Raw genomic sequence first — 20,386 nt, 5'->3', positions numbered from 1 at the left:
CCGTTTTCTCAGTGCGGAATTTAAAGGGCTATTGGATTTGTGAGAAATCCATCACCAGAACTAAATACACTAGCAAAATGGTATCTATTTATTTATTCACCAATAATAATAAATGCACATGTACCGGGAATAGATTCAAACGGATTTCAATTCACATCTCATCAACATCAATCAACGAATTTCCAGAAAGATTTGGTTTCACAGATATAATATATATAAGTCTGGTTATGAGGTACAGATATCAACTATCGATCACCTCCGGCTTAACAGTTCTATTTTCTGGTTTCAAGTCATACAATCTCATCAATTCATCACTTAAAATATACACGGGCATATTCCGCGAATATGCAACAGAATATCACTTTTCTCAAAAGAAATCACTGACACTTTCACAGAATCACTGAACCACAGTTCTACCTAAAATTACACTGCACTTCCCTTACCCAACCGGTACTGGGTTCACTAGGGCCATTCTCCATATGCGCATAAGGGTCCTGGATGAAAGTCTAGTAGCTAGCTAGACTTTCCACTATGATACACTGTTCACTTCACACAATCAATCCAAGTCATACTGTGGTTCCACTCACTTATTCAAAACGACAGATCAACAATCGATAAACCGTACCAACATGAGAATCATAACAGTTATACAATTCAATTACACTAATATCACAATTAATGCAATGCGGCAACAAATGCTTTCAATCAGAGATTCAACATGCTATGCACAGTTTATTTAAATCAAGCAATCAACATAAATATAATAATATGCACCGTTATTTAGTTCTACGAATAAACCCCAAAACAGATCCCGTGAACCCCCGCACCTGGTTACGTAGGGCACGTAGAGGGTCCGCGATCTCGCGACTCGGTAAGCTCGTCAATCCCGCTAGCCGTGCTCGTTAGGATCTATACATAGGTCAATTTATTAAATTCCGGTACTTTTACAATTTAAACCCTAATCAATTTTTTTGGGAAAATCCGTAAATTGGAAATTTGGTTGCACTTTGGAACACGGAATCAATCAATTTACACTATAGAAACAACAAAGGCACGGAATAATCAGTTTGGTACGATTCTACGGGTTTTCACCGAAACCCTAAAAACACGAAATCAAGAAATGAGAGAGAAATAGAAAGGGGAATTACCAATGGAACGGATGGATGTGCGAGGTTTGAGCTCCTCTTCCTAAATCTCCGTTTTCGGGCAATACGGTCACCGGGGGTTGTCTCTCTCTCACTCTCTCGTTGTCTTTCTCTCTTGGCAGAAACAAAGGAAAAGGGAGAAGAGATGGGGGCGCAGGAAAGGAAAGGAAGGAGGGGAAAGAGGAAGGAATGACAAGGGCCCCCACTTGTAAGTGGTCTTTTTGCAAAATAAACCCTCCACTTGTTCGATATTGATTAAATGATATATATAACACCTATTGCTCCTCTTTCTTAACACAATTAATCGTATAATTATTGTTCACCATCCACGTCACTAATTTCGTATATACGTATATATATATTATTCGATTTAACCACTTATTATTTTAATTAAATCTGAATTTTTAAAGTTCACAGTGTTACAACAATTCAATATCAACATATAATATAGTATCAAAAAACATAAATAAAAAATGTTATCGTGTGTATGTATAGGATATATATACATACACACATTATAAGAAAAATATATATTCACACACACGTTCCAATTTATATTATTCTTTGTTTCTAATTTAGAACACACACACACACACACACATACATTGATATATTCTATATCGGAAATATATTCTAAATTGCCCACACCAATATGTATAGAAACAAAGAAAGAGAAATAAGGAAATAAAAAAAAATGATTTCCATTGTGATCCGTATAGAAACAATAAATAAGAAAATGAAATGTAGAGTCTTCTCAATTGAAGATGAGAAATATGGAAACAAAAAAAATAAGGAAACGGATAAATATATCGCTAAATTTCAGAATTTATTCAATTTTAATTGTAACATATCGTGTGGCAGCAAATGTGGTGGGTATGTTTTTAACTAAATTTAGACTTCTATATATAAAACAAATGTATTTAATCAAAAGAAGACAAAATATGTAATTGGAGAGCTGAGATCAAATCCAAAATTTTATCTCTTAATCGTAGCCGTTGGCGGATCGGACACCCAACGTGCTTAATAATAGAATAGAGATACAAAATTCTTATTTAATAAAAATACCAATCATGTATAAATTCAGATTTCATATGTTATATTGATAATAATTTTATTTGTAACTTCAATAACCGATCAAAAGACATCAAGATAAAAAGAAAAGTGAAATTGCACGTATCTTCTCTGAAGCTTAGATATGTTGTTTTATCAAACTAATTGACATCATTTATCGAACAATTTGAAAATCAACAGTTCAATTTTATTGTTACATGATTGACGTCCAATGATTATCAATTTGTGTCAGATTTAATACACAAAATATCTAAACTACATGAAACATGCATGTAATATTATTATTCTTAATTTAAAACTCCAACGCTGTCATCATACGTGCGTATAGTGTATTGCAAATGGGCCGGACGGTCCGGGGCGGGTAAAACCCGCGGTGGGCAACGGACGGGCACGGGCACGGACAACACAGATAGGGTAGTACGGTTTTTTTTTAAATCCTACGCGGTCCGGCTCAACCCCCGGGTAGCACGGGTAGGCAGGTTGCACAGGTTCGGTCCGGTCCGGATCATACCGGTTTTTTTTTGTTGTTTTTTTTTTCTTTGTCTGTTTTTTTTTTCTTTTTAAACCAATAAAATATAAATCAAAATTCATTTGATATGATTGCATATTTGAACTTAATAATTTTTGTTATAATAAAATATAAATCAAAATCAAGAATTATTTTAAAACAATGTTGCTTAAATCAATTACTTATACATAACACCTAATAGATCTACAGAAACACACATGAAAAAATTTCAGCAAAAATAGTTTTTTTTTAAATCTTATATATAGTCAAATAATACTTATACATATCATTTTTATAGACTTTCATTATTATATGCCCCTTCAAATTTATAAAATATTTTCGGACCGTTCATTTTCATGCGAGAAATCCATGGTTGATCTGCAATAGAATCTTTCCAAATATGTTTTAAAATGATCAAGGAAGAACATTGAATGTAACAAACATAAAAGTTCGGAAGTTTTATTATGTATGGGCTTCGATCCAACACGAAATGTTTATGACTATGCGATACTTCAATTTTCAATCAACTAGATGGATGGGTAAATAAAAATAAAATTTGATCAAACTTGGATACAAGACAGTAAATATAGTGCTTTTTAATTTAAACGGTTCCGATCGACCAACATATGATATATTCTCGTGCTTCTTCATTAACTCACCAAACAAGAGTTTATGTTTCATGTTCATGTATAGAAAATGTGAGTAATGTAAGCAACATACATGTAATGCTATTTAATTTAATGTGTCAAAATCATTTAATTAAGCAATAAATAGATTATAACATTAATTATTGCATAAATTTTATTAATATATGTATAGAGTTTGGCTAAATTGCTACCGGTAGCACTTCGACCTAAGTGCTTACGGGGTCATATCTTAGTATTTAATGTTCAACCGACAAATTCAAACCGTTAGATGTTCAATCTATATTAAAATGTGCTTGGAGACCAAATTTTACATTTTTGGAATTTTTTTACTATTTATTAAAATGGTTTGAAATCGCTGTTTTTTAATGGTGCAGAATTTTAATAAAAACAGCGATTTTCAAACCATCTTAATAAATAGTAAAAAAATTTCAAAAAATGTAAAATTTGGTCTCCAAGCACATTTTAATATAGATTGAACATCTAACGGTTTGAATTTGTCAGTTGAACATTAAATACTAAGATATGACCCTGTAAGCACTTAGGTCGAAGTGCTACCGGTAACAATTTAGCCATACTCTATATGTATATGTACATATAATATAATTACATATAATTATATATAATTTAGGTTTTTGTACAATTATATAATATAATATAATTATACAAAGAGCTAAATTACTCTGTATGCAAACTAAAAAATTATACAATTAATAATTACACTACAAAAACCTAAATTATACTAAACAAAATACTGATCGTTGTACATCTGCCGTTGAACGAAAACTTAAACTAAATTTTTAAAGATCAAAATTTCTATATTTTTAAAAGAACAATCAGATTAGTAAAATAGATATTGTTAGCTCTCAGAAAACCGTAACAAACAATTGTCATATTTCAAACAATCCATCTATTTTCGAAATTAACTCAAAACAATCCATTTATTTTAGATTTTTTATGCATGGGATCAATTTTTTTTTTATTATTCAAACTTTAGATTGATTACAATTATACTGAAGTGGAACTATTAAAAAAAACCAAATTTCATTTGAAGAGTTTTGTTTGGGGGATGAAATTTGAATTTAAAAAAAAAAAAATTCAAATCCGGCCGGGTAGTTAGGCGGGTAAAGGGTATGGGTAGTACGGGTAAAGGATATGGGTATCATAGATAAAGGGTACGGATATCACGGGTAACGAGTAAGGGTATCACGGGTAACAACTACGGGTATCACGGATACACGGACCGGACCGGGTTACTCGGATTACCCGTGGACTCGTGTTAAATCCGGGCACGGTCCGGACTGGACGGGTACAGGTCACGGGCGGACCGGACCGGGTTTGACCCGCCCAAGTAATTTCAAAACACTACGTGCGTAGCTCTTAGTTTGACTCTCTATTCTAATTACACTTCATAGAACTGAACTAGATTAATATATAGCATAGCAAAAGTAGATAGTAGCAGCTCAGGATTAACTTAAGAGTAGATGTTAATCTAGCATCCGTAATTTATTTTTTGTTTTTATGCATGATTATATTTTCTCTATTGTATCACAATATTATATTGTATTAATCTTATATCAATAATTTAATTCTCTAAATAATTTGCACGTAAATAAAATGTCTTGTTGAATTTGGTTATCATAACCTAAGCTCGTCTGGAAAAATAGCGAGTTTGATCATAAAAATTATTGAATTGCTTGAGATGATGATTTCAAATTGTGTTATTGTCTTATTGATCCCCATTTCCCAATTCGAATGCCTACATTTCTAACCTTTTAAATTTTTAGAATTCGTTCTGTACAAGGGCATAAAGTTGACAAATTGAAAATTAAATAAAGAAATACAATTCGTTTTCCATTGCTTAAGATTGTCTGGTTAAGATTTTCATGATTAATCTGACAATGATAAATTATTCATTCTCTCCCAGAAAATTGTATTCGATGAAAACTTTATCTATAACCAATATATAATAGTTTAGAAAAATAGTATAATTCCAACTATTTCACTCAGGTTTCCAACAGGGATTAATATTGAATGCTATTTTAAGTAGGAATTTACCTTAAATGTGAAATTTACATGTAATGGTACCAACACTAGTAATGGTGCATTGGTACCTGTGACTAAAGATACTAATTATATAATATTAATATATTATAATATTATTATAGTAGAGGAGGGTTCAAATGCCTCCATGTTTTTGTGCCTCCATCTTGCCTCCATCTCTCTCCATCATTTTCAAAGTTCAAACAGTCGATCCGAACCGCTCAACCTAACCTCCATACTAAAATATTTTTGGAGACCAAATTTTATATTTTTAGGAATTTTTTTACTATTTTTTTAGATAGGTACAAAATCAGTAAATCTGAACCATCTAAAAACAGTATTTTTGTACCTATCTAAAAAAATAGTAAAAAAAATCCTAAAAATATAAAATTTGATCTCCAAACATATTTTAGTATGGAGGTTAGATTGAGCGGTTCGGATCGACTGTTTGAACTTTGAAAATGATGGAGAGAGATGGAGGCATGATGGAGGCACAAAAACATGGAGGCATTTGAACCGTCCTCATTATAGTAATTATTTAATATATTAACAATATAACATATTAATTATATAGTTATATATCGTTAATAAGATACTAATTACACAATATTAATATATTAATAATAACTATAATATATTACAATATTATATAATAATTATTTAATATATTAACAATATAACATAATAATTATATAATTATTTATTAATAATAATTATTAATAAAAGGATATTAATTATATAATATTATTATAATAATTATTTAATATATTAATAATATAAGATATTAATTATATAATTATATACTAATAATAATTATTAATGATAATATACTAATTATATACAACTAAAATATTATTATAATCATTCAAGTTAGGCCACGAGGTGGAATAAAAATTAAACCACCATATGAGGTGGTTTAATTTAGGCCGGCCTAAAGATTGGCTTATGCCATCTTAGTCCGGCTCAATTAAGGCACGTTTGGTGGAATAACGAGGCTTAAACTTCTTATTCCACCCTTTAGGCCACAACCAAACTGTCACACCCCGGAACAGGGGGTCGCGCAGTTTTGTTTTAAAATGCGGTTTCGTTCATGCAGATCTATATATATATCGTTATATTTTTATGTGGGTGGGCCTGATTCTATTAGTATGGGGGGGTGGCAGGGGGGCGGCAGCCCCCTGCGAGCGTTGTCTGAGGTTACGAAGCACCTCAGATGGTATGAAAATCCTTTAACCGACGGCCCAGATTAGTCAAATTATCTTATGATTTGATTTAAAACAAGTTTGGTTCAAAACCAAATTAATTTGACTAAGTTATACCCAAAACAGCTTTTTTTTCAGAACCCATTGCGGCCCGCAATAGGACTGTTGCGGCCCGCAACAACTTCCAAATTTCCAGCCTCTGCAAATCGCCTCTGCCTCAATTCATTGCGGCCCGCAATGAATTTATTGCGGCCCGCAACAAATTCCAAAATTCTCAGCCTCTGCAAAGCGCTGCTGCCTCCATTCATTGCGGCCCGCAATGACCTGGTTGGCTTTTTAATCTGCGAATTTTTCTCTGTCTACTCTCATTGCGGCCCGCAATAGGGTTATTGCGGCCCGCAATAAGGGTACTGTTTTTCATTCCTTTGCCCATTTTCGTGAAATTTCACCCCGTTTTCAAACCCGATCAAATCCCCGTATAACTAAACAATTATTCCCCATTCACTAGAAATTTTAATGACATTTAACATGCAATTTCAACATTTAAATCATAACAACCATTTACAACATACCGTTAGGGTTTTATAACATAATACGGTTCGATAATAACCTATACATCAAAATAACCGACTACGGGTTCAACTACACATTCAAAATGGCATAAAAAGGGTTTGGCATAACCTATTAGCCCGGCCTATACTCACGTGTCGAGCCCGAGTCCCACTTCACTCGCGTTTACCTGCACATATCAATTCAAAGGGGAAAAATTCCCCGAGGGGAGGGGGTGAGAAAACCTGTCATCCATTTTCTCAGTGCAGAATTTAAAGGGCTACTGGATTTGTGAGAAATCCATCACCAGAACTAAATACACTAGCAAAAGGGTATCTATTTATTTATTCACCATTAATAATAAATGCACATGTACCGGGAATAGATTCAAACGGATTTCAATTCACATCTCATCAACATCAATCAACGAATTTCCAGAAGGATTTGGTTTCACAGATATAATATATATATGTCTGGTTATGAGGTACAGATATCAACTATCGATCACCTCCGGCTTAACAGTTCTATTTTCTGGTTTCAAGTCATACAATCTCATCAATTCATCACTTAAAATATACACGGGCATATTCCGCGAATATGCAACAGAATATCACTTTTCTCAAAAAGAAATCACTGACACTTTCACTAAATCACTGAACCACAGTTCTACCTAAAATTACACTGCACTTCCCTTACCCAACCGGTACTGGGTTCACTAGGGCCATTCTCCAGATGCGCATAAGTGTCCTGGATGAAAGTCTAGTAGCTAGCTAGACTTTCCACTATGATACACTGTTCACTTCACACAATCAATCCAAGTCATACTGTGGTTCCACTCACTTATTCAAAACGACAGATCAACAATCGATAAACCGTACCAACATGAGAATCATAACAGTTATACAATTCAATTACACTAATATCACAATTAATGCAATGCGGCAACAAATGCTTTCAATCAGAGATTCAACATGCTATGCACAGTTTATTTAAATCAAGCAATTAACATAAATATAATAATATGCACCGTTATTTAGTTCTACGAATAAACCCCAAAACAGATCCCGTGAACCCCCGCACCTGGTTACGTAGGGCACGTAGAGGGTCCGCGATCTCGCGACTCGGTAAGCTCGTCAATCCCGCTAGCCGTGCTCGTTAGGATCTATACATAGGTCAATTCATTAAATTCCGGCACTTTTACAATTTAGACCCTAATCAATTTTTGGGAAAATCCATAAATTGGAAATTTGGTTGCACTTTGGAACACGAAATCAATCAATTTACACTATAGAAACAACAAAGGCACGGAATAATCAGTTTGGTACGATTCTACGGGTTTTCACCGAAACCCTAAAAACACGGAATCAAGAAATGAGAGAGAAATAGAAAGGGGAATTACCAATGGAACGGATGGATGTGCGAGGTTTGAGCTCCTCTTCCTAAATCTCCGTTTTCGGGCAATACGGTCACCGGGGGTTGTCTCTCTCTCACTCTCTCGTTGTCTTTCTCTCTTGGCGGAAACAAAGGAAAAGGGAGAAGAGATGGGGGCGCAGGAAAGGAAAGGAAGGAGGGGAAAGAGGAAGGAATGACAAGGGCCCCCACTTGTAAGTGGTCTTTTTGCAAAATAAACCCTCCACTTGTTCGATATTGATTAAATGATTTATATAACACCTATTGCTCCTCTTTCTTAACACAATTAATCGTATAATTATTGTTCACCATCCACGTCACTAATTTCGTATATACGTATATATATATTATTCGATTTAACCACTTATTATTTTAATTAAATCTGAATTTTAAAAGTTCACAGTGTTACACAAACATGGTGTTAACTCTCAAAATTAGAATAACTATCTTTAATATAGCACCCATTAGAAAAAAGAAAGAGAGAGAAGCTATGAGCAGTGCTTTAAAATGCAGTTTTGTTCATGTATGTAGAAGGTCCCGATTTTTTTATAAATATTCAAAATTTATATTAAATTTCAAAAAATATCCGATTCAACTGGTTTTTTCCAAAAATACCCATTCCGGAAAAAAACTTTCCGAACTAAACCTCTAAAACCGGAAAAAAAAATTTCTGAAAACACGATGCTAAATCCGGAAAAAATTTATCCGGTTTTAGAATCCAGAATTTTTTTTTTTCGAAAATAGCTCCCAAATCCAGAATTTTTTTTTCCGGACTCGGGATTGGCCTACAAAAGGCCCGTGCGGGGTCTCTCCTTCCCCACTCACTCCTCCATCTTCTTTCATCCGAATTGAAGGTATTTTTTTTATTTATTTAAATATTTAATTTTAAATGGTTTAGAATAATGTCCAAATAATTTAGAAATTTAAAAAATTGTGTAGAATAATTTAGGAAATACCAAATGGTCTAGAATAATTTAGAAAATACCAAAATAGTGTAGAATTGTATCCAATACCAAATGGTCTAGAATAATTTAAAAAATTCCAAAATGGTGTAGAATAATTTAGAAAAGAGTGAGTCTATGGTACTATGCATATCACGGGTTGTTACCGTGCTAGGGCTCTATATTCGAGTTTTCAAATCCTAACGGTCGATCCGAACCGTCATCTTGTTCTCCATATTAATATGTGTTTGGAGACCAAATTTTACATTTTTTGAAATTTTTTTACTATTTTTTTAGATATTTAGAAAATCACTTGATCTGAAAATTGTGGACCATCCAAAAATAGTGATTTTCAATAAATCTAAAAAAATAGTAAAAATATTTCAAAAAATGTAAAATTTGATCTCCAAACACATATTAATATGGAGAACAAGATGAACGGTTCGGATTGACCGTTAGGATTTGAAAACTCGAATATAGAGCCGTAGCACAGTGCCAAATCGTAATATGCATAGTACCATAGACTCACTCTTTAGAAAATACCAAAATGGTTTAGAATAATTTTGAATACCAAAATGGGGTAGAATAATTTAGAAAATACCAAAATGGTCTAGAATAGTTTAGAAAATACCAAATGGTCTAGAATAATATAGAAAATACCAAAATAGTTTAGAATAATTTAGAAAACACGAAAATGGTCTAGAATAGTTTAGAAAATACCAAATGTTGTAGAAAATTATCCTATTAATGTAGAAAATTATTCGATTAATTTAGAATTTTTTTTAGTAATCTCTTTTCTTTTCAGGTCCCTTTCGGAGCTCTGACTGTCTGATCGATCAGATCTGCGATTCAGGTTTTTATATTTATATTGTTTTAATTTTAATTTAAAATATAATTAATTAGTTCATTTTAAATGGTTTAGAATATTGTCTTATTAATTTAGAAAATATCAAAATGGTGTAGAATAATTTAGAAAATAGCAAAATGTGTAGAATAATTTTATTTTAATTCCAAAATAGTCTAAAATAATTTAGAAAATATCAAAATGGTGTAGAATAATTTACAAAAATACCAAAATGGTCCAGAAAATTACCCTATTAATTTAGAAAATTATTTGATTAATAACAAAATTTTGTAGAATAATTTTGAAAAATTTAAGGTGATTTACAATATTGTTCGAATTTTGTAGTATGGCAGACGAAGTACTTAAGCATAAATTTAGCCCCTTATTGTGGATAGTTCACGGCAATCATAGGGTATCTGAGGCGTCTAAGGAGGTAAGCATTTACTTATTTCGTTTTTCATAACTCTGTAAGTAATCAAATTATATTGTAATTGATTTTTTTCTTACTTTAGAGTACGGATATTTTAACTGTGAGACATTATCGGCACAAATGCGAGTATGATGAGAGGTATGCACCGTTTTTAATTCGAATGGGCTTATATCAGATCGCGACATTGCCTGATATCGCCCTTGATGCGGCCCTCATTCACAGACTTGTCGAGCAGTGGCGTCCGAAGACGCACACTTTTCATCTTCCCTTCGGAGAGATGACAGGTATTAACTAATTGAAATATATATATTTTTTTAATTCCTTACTGATAAGTTAAATAAATTACAGTTACTTTGGAGGATGTGAGTTGTCTGTGGGGTTTGCCTATTACGGGGGATCCGGTAACGGGAATTACAGACTCGGCGAATTTTCAAGGCCGGCTGTATGAGTTGCTAGGCGTCAAAGATAATGAAGTGAAGGGGTTAATGAAAAAGAGGGGAAAAGATACGTGCGACATGCTTGTGGCCAAAAAAGCACTCCGTGAGCGCTTCAAAAAATTACCAACAGATGCGACCGACGAACAATTGAAGTGGTTAGTATTTTTTTTATTTACAACCCTATTCGTATTTGATATTTTAAATAAAGTACTCAGATTCTACAATTGACGATTAGGTATGTCCGTGGATTTCTCCTCGACATGCTAGGGAATATAATGTTTGCTGACAGTAGCGGGGACGGAATACCGCTGTGGTATCTCAGCATGATTGAAAACTTGGACGAGGCGAGGAATTACAATTGGGGCAGAGCTGTTCTCGCCTATTTATATCGAAATCTCTGCCTCGCATCCAGTCCTTCATGCCACTCCACGCATGGTCCCACCATGCTTCTGCAACACTGGTCGTGGACCCAATTTCAAATTCATCGGCCGTTACCGGGATCTCAACCGAAATGAGGCACAAAAACAGAAGATACATGTCCAGCCTTTGCTGACATGTGGAAAGGCCCACATAATTGGGAAAACTCGTCCCATGGTGGAACCTCCGGTCCAAGTATCCCCCGCAACCAGCTTTAGCAACTGACGGATAGCATGGTGAATTGGCAGCCGTATGCATCTATTTACCACCACCTTTCGAGAAGAACTCGGGCGGACCAGGTACATTGTAATAAAGTCGTATTCTTTCTTTTATTCATGTCATCACAATTATAAATTCTACCTAACATTGCAACTCTAAATTTGTCAGCCGTACTACTTGTACCGCGGTCCTCTTATTTTTTATTGGATTGTTGAGCATCACAATCCTGATCGCTGCATGCGACAGTTTGGAAGATGGCAATAGATAGAGCCACCGCTTTCCCAGGATATGCACGAGCACCAAGAGCTGCACAAGTAATATTTGCATTATTTATGTGGTTTATTTATTTTTATGTACTTATTTACTTATTTATTCTACTAACCTTGTAAACAGGTTGAAATGGGGCTCAAAGAGGAATGCCAACTGGGCGCAAGTGCACCGTCGGCATGTAAACGAGGCGACACATTATGCAGAGCGTGTGTACGAAGTAGTTCATCCGTGAGATATAAATGACCTACTAAGATATCGAAAATGGTACCAGGAGAACTGCATGGCATCCGTCTACCTGTTTGGCAAGCACGTGGAGGGGATGGATCGTAATGTTCTGGTTCCAAGAGACGAGCACTCCAAGTATAGATACATTCCCAGCGGATCGACATTTCTCACTCTGAAATTTATAATTGGTTAATTATATATCATTTATTATACCCCGATTATATGTACAGGCATTGCGTGGGATAGGAGAGTTGGCACATGGCACACGAGCATTTTTTAGCATCGTACATACATGCCATTAGCAGCCTACCTTGGTACCGTCCCGACATGAAACATGCATCGATACTAATCACTGGTCTGAGGAACAGTATCGCTGCAATACACGCTCCAAATGCCTATGCCGTTCTGTGGAAGTACCTATCAGTTCCTGGATTATTTCTCTTGATGGCTTCCAATAGTGGAATAAGCAAGTTGTACGAGTTCTCCCAACTCCCAAATAGATTTGCAATAGCAAGCTCACGGCCTCTCCATAATTTGTTGTACTTGGGGTTACCTTATCATATTTCATCATGACGATATCTCGAATATGATTTATAGAAGAGCACACATCCCTTCTAATGGTCTTATCAATAGCAAGGGCAACCATCTCTGCTGTAAGCTGACAATGATCAGTACGTGTTGCCGATACTGTGCACGTATGGGGAAGTGCTTGTTTGGTAATAATCCAAGATTCTGAAAGACCGTTCTGCTTCGCGCACACCTTAAATTTACAAAAAGCATCTCTGCACACCACCTCGTAACGTCTAGGTTCGCTTCTAAGAACCTTGCACTCACAATTCTTTTCAAGATGAAACTCATTGATTGCTATCCTTAGAGTCGTTTTCGACTCATAAACTACACCCTTAGCCAATGGATTATTGAATATTTTTTTTGAGCTGCTGAAAAAATTGACATCCGCAGGCCGAAAACTGGATATGTCATTGAAACTGTCAACCGGATGTGTCATATTTTTCCGACCAGTTATTGGGTACTGTGATTGACGGGATTGTATTTGACGGGACTGTGGTTGTGACTGGTTGGGCTGTCCGATATCATCATTGGAACCCGACGACTCACCGGAGAGCATCTCATCTCCACTCGCCAAACTATCAAAATCAATTGCATCCACAGGTACATGCGAATAATCACGTACATGTCTGCGGACCGCACTGGAACTGGGTCGGGATCTCATTGGTATATCTACAGAGTGCCGACCGGTACTAGGTCGGGATCTAACTGGTATTGGGTCTTGATCCACATGATTCTGACTGGTACTGGATCGGGGTATAACTGGTTGATCCACATAGTTGCTATCGATATTGGGTTGGGGTCTCATTGTTACATCCACAGAGTACCGACCGGTGCTAGGTCGGGATCTAACTGGTATTGGGTCGGCATCCATAGGATTCCGACTGGTACTGGGTCGGGGTCGAGGTTCGGGCATATGACTGGTATAGTTCGGTTCCAATTCTACATATAACTCCAAAACCGGTAACCTTTGTGGAAAAGACGACACAATTCTTAAAATCATTTCGAATGATTGTTGGTTCATTACCGGTACTAATTGGTAGTCACGTTGGCCATCAGTGGACATGTTAAACCTGGCCTGAATTTCCATATTTGCATTGCTAGAATTGTACCCAACTAATTTGTAAATCTCATTCAGAAGATAATCAAAACTGTGGTTCACGGTTAGCGGTAATGAGTATTTAGCTCGGGTACTGTAATAGACCCCGTCATCATTGTATTGGATTTCCCCTCCAATATAAATTTTCACACAAATAGTTGTCATTTTTAATTTCGATTGGTCTAGCAATTTAAAAAATAACAGCATATAAGTAATTAAAAATTGTGTTGCCTCTAAAAAATATTCTAGACAATTTTGGATATTCTATAATTATTCTACACTATTTTGGAATTTCATAAATTAATAGGGCAACATTCTAAACAATTTTGGATTTTTTAAAATTATTCTAAACCATTTTGGAAGGTTGTAAAAAATTCTAAATTTTCTGGACAATATTATAAAAAATAAAAAAAAATCATTTTGGAATGAACTAATTAATTATAAATTAAATGAAAAATAACATAAAGAAAATAAAATTACCTCATTGGAAGAACCGATCGATCAGATAGTCAGAGCTCCGTAAGGGATCCGAAAAGGAAAAAGGTTCCTAAAACAATTCTAAATCATTTTAGAATTAATAAAATTATTGTACACCATTTTGATTTTTTTTAATTAATATGACAATATTCAAAATTTAAATAATTTAAAATTAAATAATTATATATTTAAGTAATTAAAAATTAAATACTTCTAAATTTAAATATATAAAATTAAATAATTACTTATTTAAATTATAAATTATAAATTCAAATAATTATAAATTAAATAACTTACTGTGAGAGAGCGAAAACGCGCTGAGTGAAAGCGAGAGACGACACTCCGCGGTTTTTATAAATAATTTTCAGAAAAAAAATTCCGTATTCTAAAACCGGGAAAAAAATTTCTGAAACAGAATAGAGAGTCCGGAAAATTTTTTTCCGGTTTTAGAGATTAATTCCGGAAAAAAAATTCCGGATTGGATATTTTTCGAAAAAAACCGACGAAATGGATGTGTTTTGAAATTTAATTTTAATTTTTGATATAAATAAAAAATCGGCAGAAGGTCAATGCATACCGCATATGCGGATTTATATATGCGGATTTTAAAATAAAAATTCACGCAATATCTTCATTTTCAAAGTCCAAATGATCGATCCAAACCGTTCATCTTGTTCTCCATATTAATATGTGCTTGGAGAGCAAAATTTATATTTTTTGAAATTTTTTTATTATTTATTAAGCCACTTTGAAAATTTGAAAATCCGGATGAACAGTAAAAATTTATGGACCACCGGATCAGCGATTTTCAAAGTGGCTTAATAAATAGTAAAAAAATTCCAAAAAAATATAAAATTTGCTCTCCAAGCACATTTCAATATGGAAATCATGTTGAGCGGTTCGGATCGACCTTTTGAACTTTAAAATCGCAAAATATAAGTGTGAAATAAAATAGTCGCTTTACTTTACAACTCATCGTAGACCATCTCAATATATATATATAGGGATGGGCTACGCTACTCCATGGAGTAAAATGAGTTGGTGCTCCACGCTGCCATATTTTTATTTTGAAAATCCAAACGACCGATCCGAACCGTTAGATGTGATCTCCATATTGAAATGTGCTTGGAGACTAAATTTTACATTTTTTGGAATTTTTTACTATTTATTAAGCATTTTTCAAAATTGCTGATCCAATGGTTCAGAAAATTTTACTGTTTTTTACTGTTCACAACAAAATAGAAATTTTGAAAAATGCTTAATAAATAGTAAAAAAATTCCAAAAAAATGTAAAATTTAGTCTCCAAGCACATTTCAATATGGAGATCACATCTAACGGTTCGGATCAGTCATTTGGATTTTCAAAATAAAAATATAGTGGCGTGGAGCATCAACTCAATTTACTCTATGGAGTAGCGTAGCCCATCCCTATATATATATATAGGGATGGAGCAGCTGATCATGAATTGACTCTCAAACCTTCGGCTTCGTTTCAATTTGCGAATTGTCCTTTTTTTGCTTTTTGTTTTGCAGAGAACCCTAGGAAAGAGAAACACCACTTTTGAAACAAAAATAATCCTTCATATTGATAACTTTTTGCTAAAGAGCATGTCTGCATTTGAGAATATTATACTCATGTTCCAAGTTCTCAATCCTTAATTTTAATGAGCCCAATATAGTTGGACTTTTGTGCTAAGTTGTAGGTCTAATTTTTTGTCAAATCTTAATCCATCTCATCTGACATGTCTTGTTATATCCTTGACCAAGTATCTAATACAGTGTTATCAAACACCAAGAGTTTTAATTTCGAAGGCTGCTTAATTTTTTTTTTTTACTCGAATTTGCTCTTGCACCCATGAGCCACACTGTTTATACACAATGACATATCACAAATGTTTGTTTTAGTATTACTATATGTAACTGAGTTTTGTTCTTGTTTCTAATTTGCTATTAGTATGTACAACTTTGACTGTAATCTTTTTCTCTGAATAATATAATGTCTACAAACTTTTAGCTAGCCAAAAAAAAAACAAAAACAGAAGAGTCTTAGCATTCGTATATATTTGACGGAGAGCTAAATATTTTTTTTCAACAAATCGCAAAGTATTATCAAAAGCCATCATCTTCTTCTTTCTCTTTTTTAAAACAAGGTTATAAATACATCTTCGCAATCAAATCTTTGTTAATCTAAAGTCATTACCTACATTTGAAATAGTGGAAGATGAGAACTCAGCCAATTCCAACTTGTAAAAAAGGCAATATTTCTATTCCAATTTCACTTTTTCATATTTTCTCTATTTCATTCACGTTCAACTCAGGGGCGAACCCAATATAGCTCGGGAGGGGGGGCGGGCAATTGCCCCCTTGAATTTTCAGATTTAATGAAAAAAAATAGGCCTGGTGATATCTCCCCCCCCCCCCCCCTAAAGAATAGGTTACCTCTCTTTGGACTCATTAAAACCAAAACTACTTCAAATCTTCACCTACTTCAAATCTTCACTTCACTGAGTTTGAAAAATACTAACGAGCCTGGACCTGCTTCAAGTCTTCCAATCAAACTGATAAGAAATCCTGACTTTCATCAATCAAATACTATCGGATCGAACCTCTGACTTTCTGTATTCCCATTCTTGTGTCCGTCTTCGAAAGAAATACTAACGGACTTCAAACATAAACGAACCTCATAAAAAGTACTTTCTGCCCCAGGTGACTTTCTGTTTTCAAGACTTTCGTTTTCAAAACTTTTTGCACTCTCAAATTTATCAGGTATCAAATACTAGCATGGAGGCCCTTTTGTTTTATTTTGTTGAATGAAATTAAATTTTTATTTTCTTTCCTTTTTGTAGATAAGCAAGCATCAGTAACATATTCTAAGGCCATAAATTTACATTTGTACTATATATTCCTTACACTTTAATTTATTAAAATTTCTTGAATTGGAATAAATTTGGGTTTTATCTTGTGGAATTTTTTATATATAGTACCGATTAGCTAATGGGTTTGAACCAGATAAATTATTTGAATCCAATTTTTGCTCTTTTTGACAGAAATCCTACGTCCGCCCCTGATTCAACTACTATTTCATTACAACTCTAACACTTTTCTTCTATTCCACCACAATTTATGTGTGGAACAAGCCTTTAAAGAGAGGTAAAAAAAATATTTTACTGATTTCGCAATCGCGTTGAAAGAAACTTTGATAAATAAGATTTGTATTTTTCTCTTCCTCTCTGCCTTGTTATTTGTTTTTCTAAATGTTATGAAAACATAACTTTTAGGGATCGACTAACAGTACCCCCATATTAGTCCCCTAAACGTCCCCCGCTCTAAAAGACAAAAAACGTGTGACAGGGGACCACTAGCTAACTTTGACATTTGATAACTGCCGACAACCAATAGGGCTAACGCGATTTTATTCATTGTCAAAAGGTATAGTATTCATACCTATGGATTTAAGTAGTATTACTTGTATCTATAATATTGGTCAAATGTAAACACAAACTATTGGAGGACCATTAATTTTGGGGACCAGTAATGACTAGTGGGGACTGCTAACGACGTCTAACAATTTCCAACAGCCTAGATTGGGGACCGCAACCGTATGTTAAAAACGACATTTTCCCAAATTGCAAATAGCAAGAACAACGAATATATATACTAATTATTAAGTATTTCTATCTAACTCTCAAAATATACACTTCAACATACTGATCTACGATATGCTACTAAACCCTACATTCATATCTAAATTGAGAATATATGAATACTTCTACATATAAGCATACTGATCTATAAATACTTCTACTTCTACTTCTACTAATATGAAGTATTCATTTCTAACTAATGATATATGAATAGTAAATATGTAAAAATTGACAATAATATAAATAAATAGACAATATAAATGAAGTATTCATATCTAACCAATGAAGTAGTCACATACAAATAATACTAGTGGCATAGCATACCTGCAAACAAAAGAATACATCAAAAACAAATATAATGACATAAAATTTTGCAAATATGTTAACATTTTATTCATACCATGTATTATATTATAAAAAATTATTAAATCATAAGATCATTACCTATTAGTCAAGTATGTTGCATCCAAAATAACAACATCGTGAAAATACTTGTAGGCTGCACGACTTCAACCATCAGACCAAAAGATGTTCCATAAACGACTATCACTTATACAATTGTAAGTATAGTAAAAGTTGCGATCAATCATTTGCTTGTTTTGAAAGTACTCAAAAATCAAATGACAATCGTCTCCTCCAAGTGCTTGTAATTTGTTCCTCCTGTATTTATCTATGTGATTTCGAGCATATTTCTTTGTAAACGGACACCTTAGGTATCCACCTGCACATTTTATTACCAAATTTATATTAGCAGCCACAGACAACCCCTGTTCATCATGAAAATTCAATAAATTATGTAACCTCTTTGGGATATAACGGTAACCCGAAATTAGAAACGATGATTCGAGCTGTAAAACATAGTTATGCTCAAGATAAACTTCAACTACTACCCATCCTCCAGTAATGTCTGTATTTTTCAATTTTATACAAGCCTTACAACCTGTCCCTACAACAGCCCTCATCCTCTTCGGAATACGACCCTCATTACTTGTTTTGGGCTTTTTACACTTGCTGCATGCTAAAGTATAGTGCTGGCTTAGGTCTTTATTATTATGATTTGAACTTTTGAACACCAAAACCATACTACTTTCCAAATAGTTCATAGTACTGGCTTGCTTCTTCCAATATTTCAAACTAATCATCCATAGCAGGTGGGCTTAAGTCATGAATTCCATCATCCCCATCACTTATCACATCATTTGTTTCAACTTGATCCTCTATCCTACCATTAACATCTATTTCAACTTGATCTTCTAAACCATTCAATTCATCAAGAGCTTCAACATTCAAATCTCAACCATATATATTCTCTCTAACTCCAACATCATCATTCGGCACTTCATTAGCACGATACTGCTCTTCAAAATAACAATATATATCAACCTCATCTATTTCTCCATTTGAATTTTCTAACCACAAATCATCACCAGCCTTTTCATTAAGATCAAAGTCCATTATGTTTTTTTTTATTAAAAAACAAGAAACAAATTAGTACAACATAATAAGACATGAACAATAACAACAAATATTCATATCAAATTATTCAAGTATTAATAAATGAACACTATAAAGGGATTATATTTTACCAAATCTAATTACCATATAACATTAATACTATAAAAGGTTATATCTACCTCATAATTATTCATACAAACAATAATGTATATTCATTAATAACATATAACATATACACATACATAAACATTCCCTCATAACAGATATACTTATTACTAGTATCATAATAAACAATGAAAAAACAAGTACTCACAGTAACAATATTACATGATAAAATCAAATGAAATAAGTATTCATAACATCAGCATAAAAATATGTAATAAAACATCCAACAAACTGTTCAATCCAGATCTATGAAAATATTCATATTAGATTGTCAAATCCTAAAATTACAACATATATTATGATCACATACTAATAGAATTACCCTAAAGTATTCACAAATGACTTTTAGTAACCTAAATCAAATACAAATAACACAAGACCGTAAACTAGGAAAAACAAAAAATATAAACATTACCTGACAATTCAGATCGCCTGAGATAGATTTGATATCAATGGAAAACGCTTGCGATCGCCTGAGAGAACATGTGCGAAATCGCTTGAGACAGGTACAACAACGTCGGAGAGAGGAATGCACGATATCACCAGAGAGAGGAGTGCATGATGGATCGCCTGAGATTTATACGCCTCTGATCGCTTGAGAAAAATGGAAGAAATTGTCTCTGA

Source organism: Carex rostrata, chromosome 20 (assembly GCF_964058835.1).
Source record: "Carex rostrata chromosome 20, lpCarRost1.2, whole genome shotgun sequence".
NCBI lineage: Eukaryota > Viridiplantae > Streptophyta > Magnoliopsida > Poales > Cyperaceae > Carex > Carex rostrata.
This window is presented reverse-complemented; position numbering follows the sequence as displayed.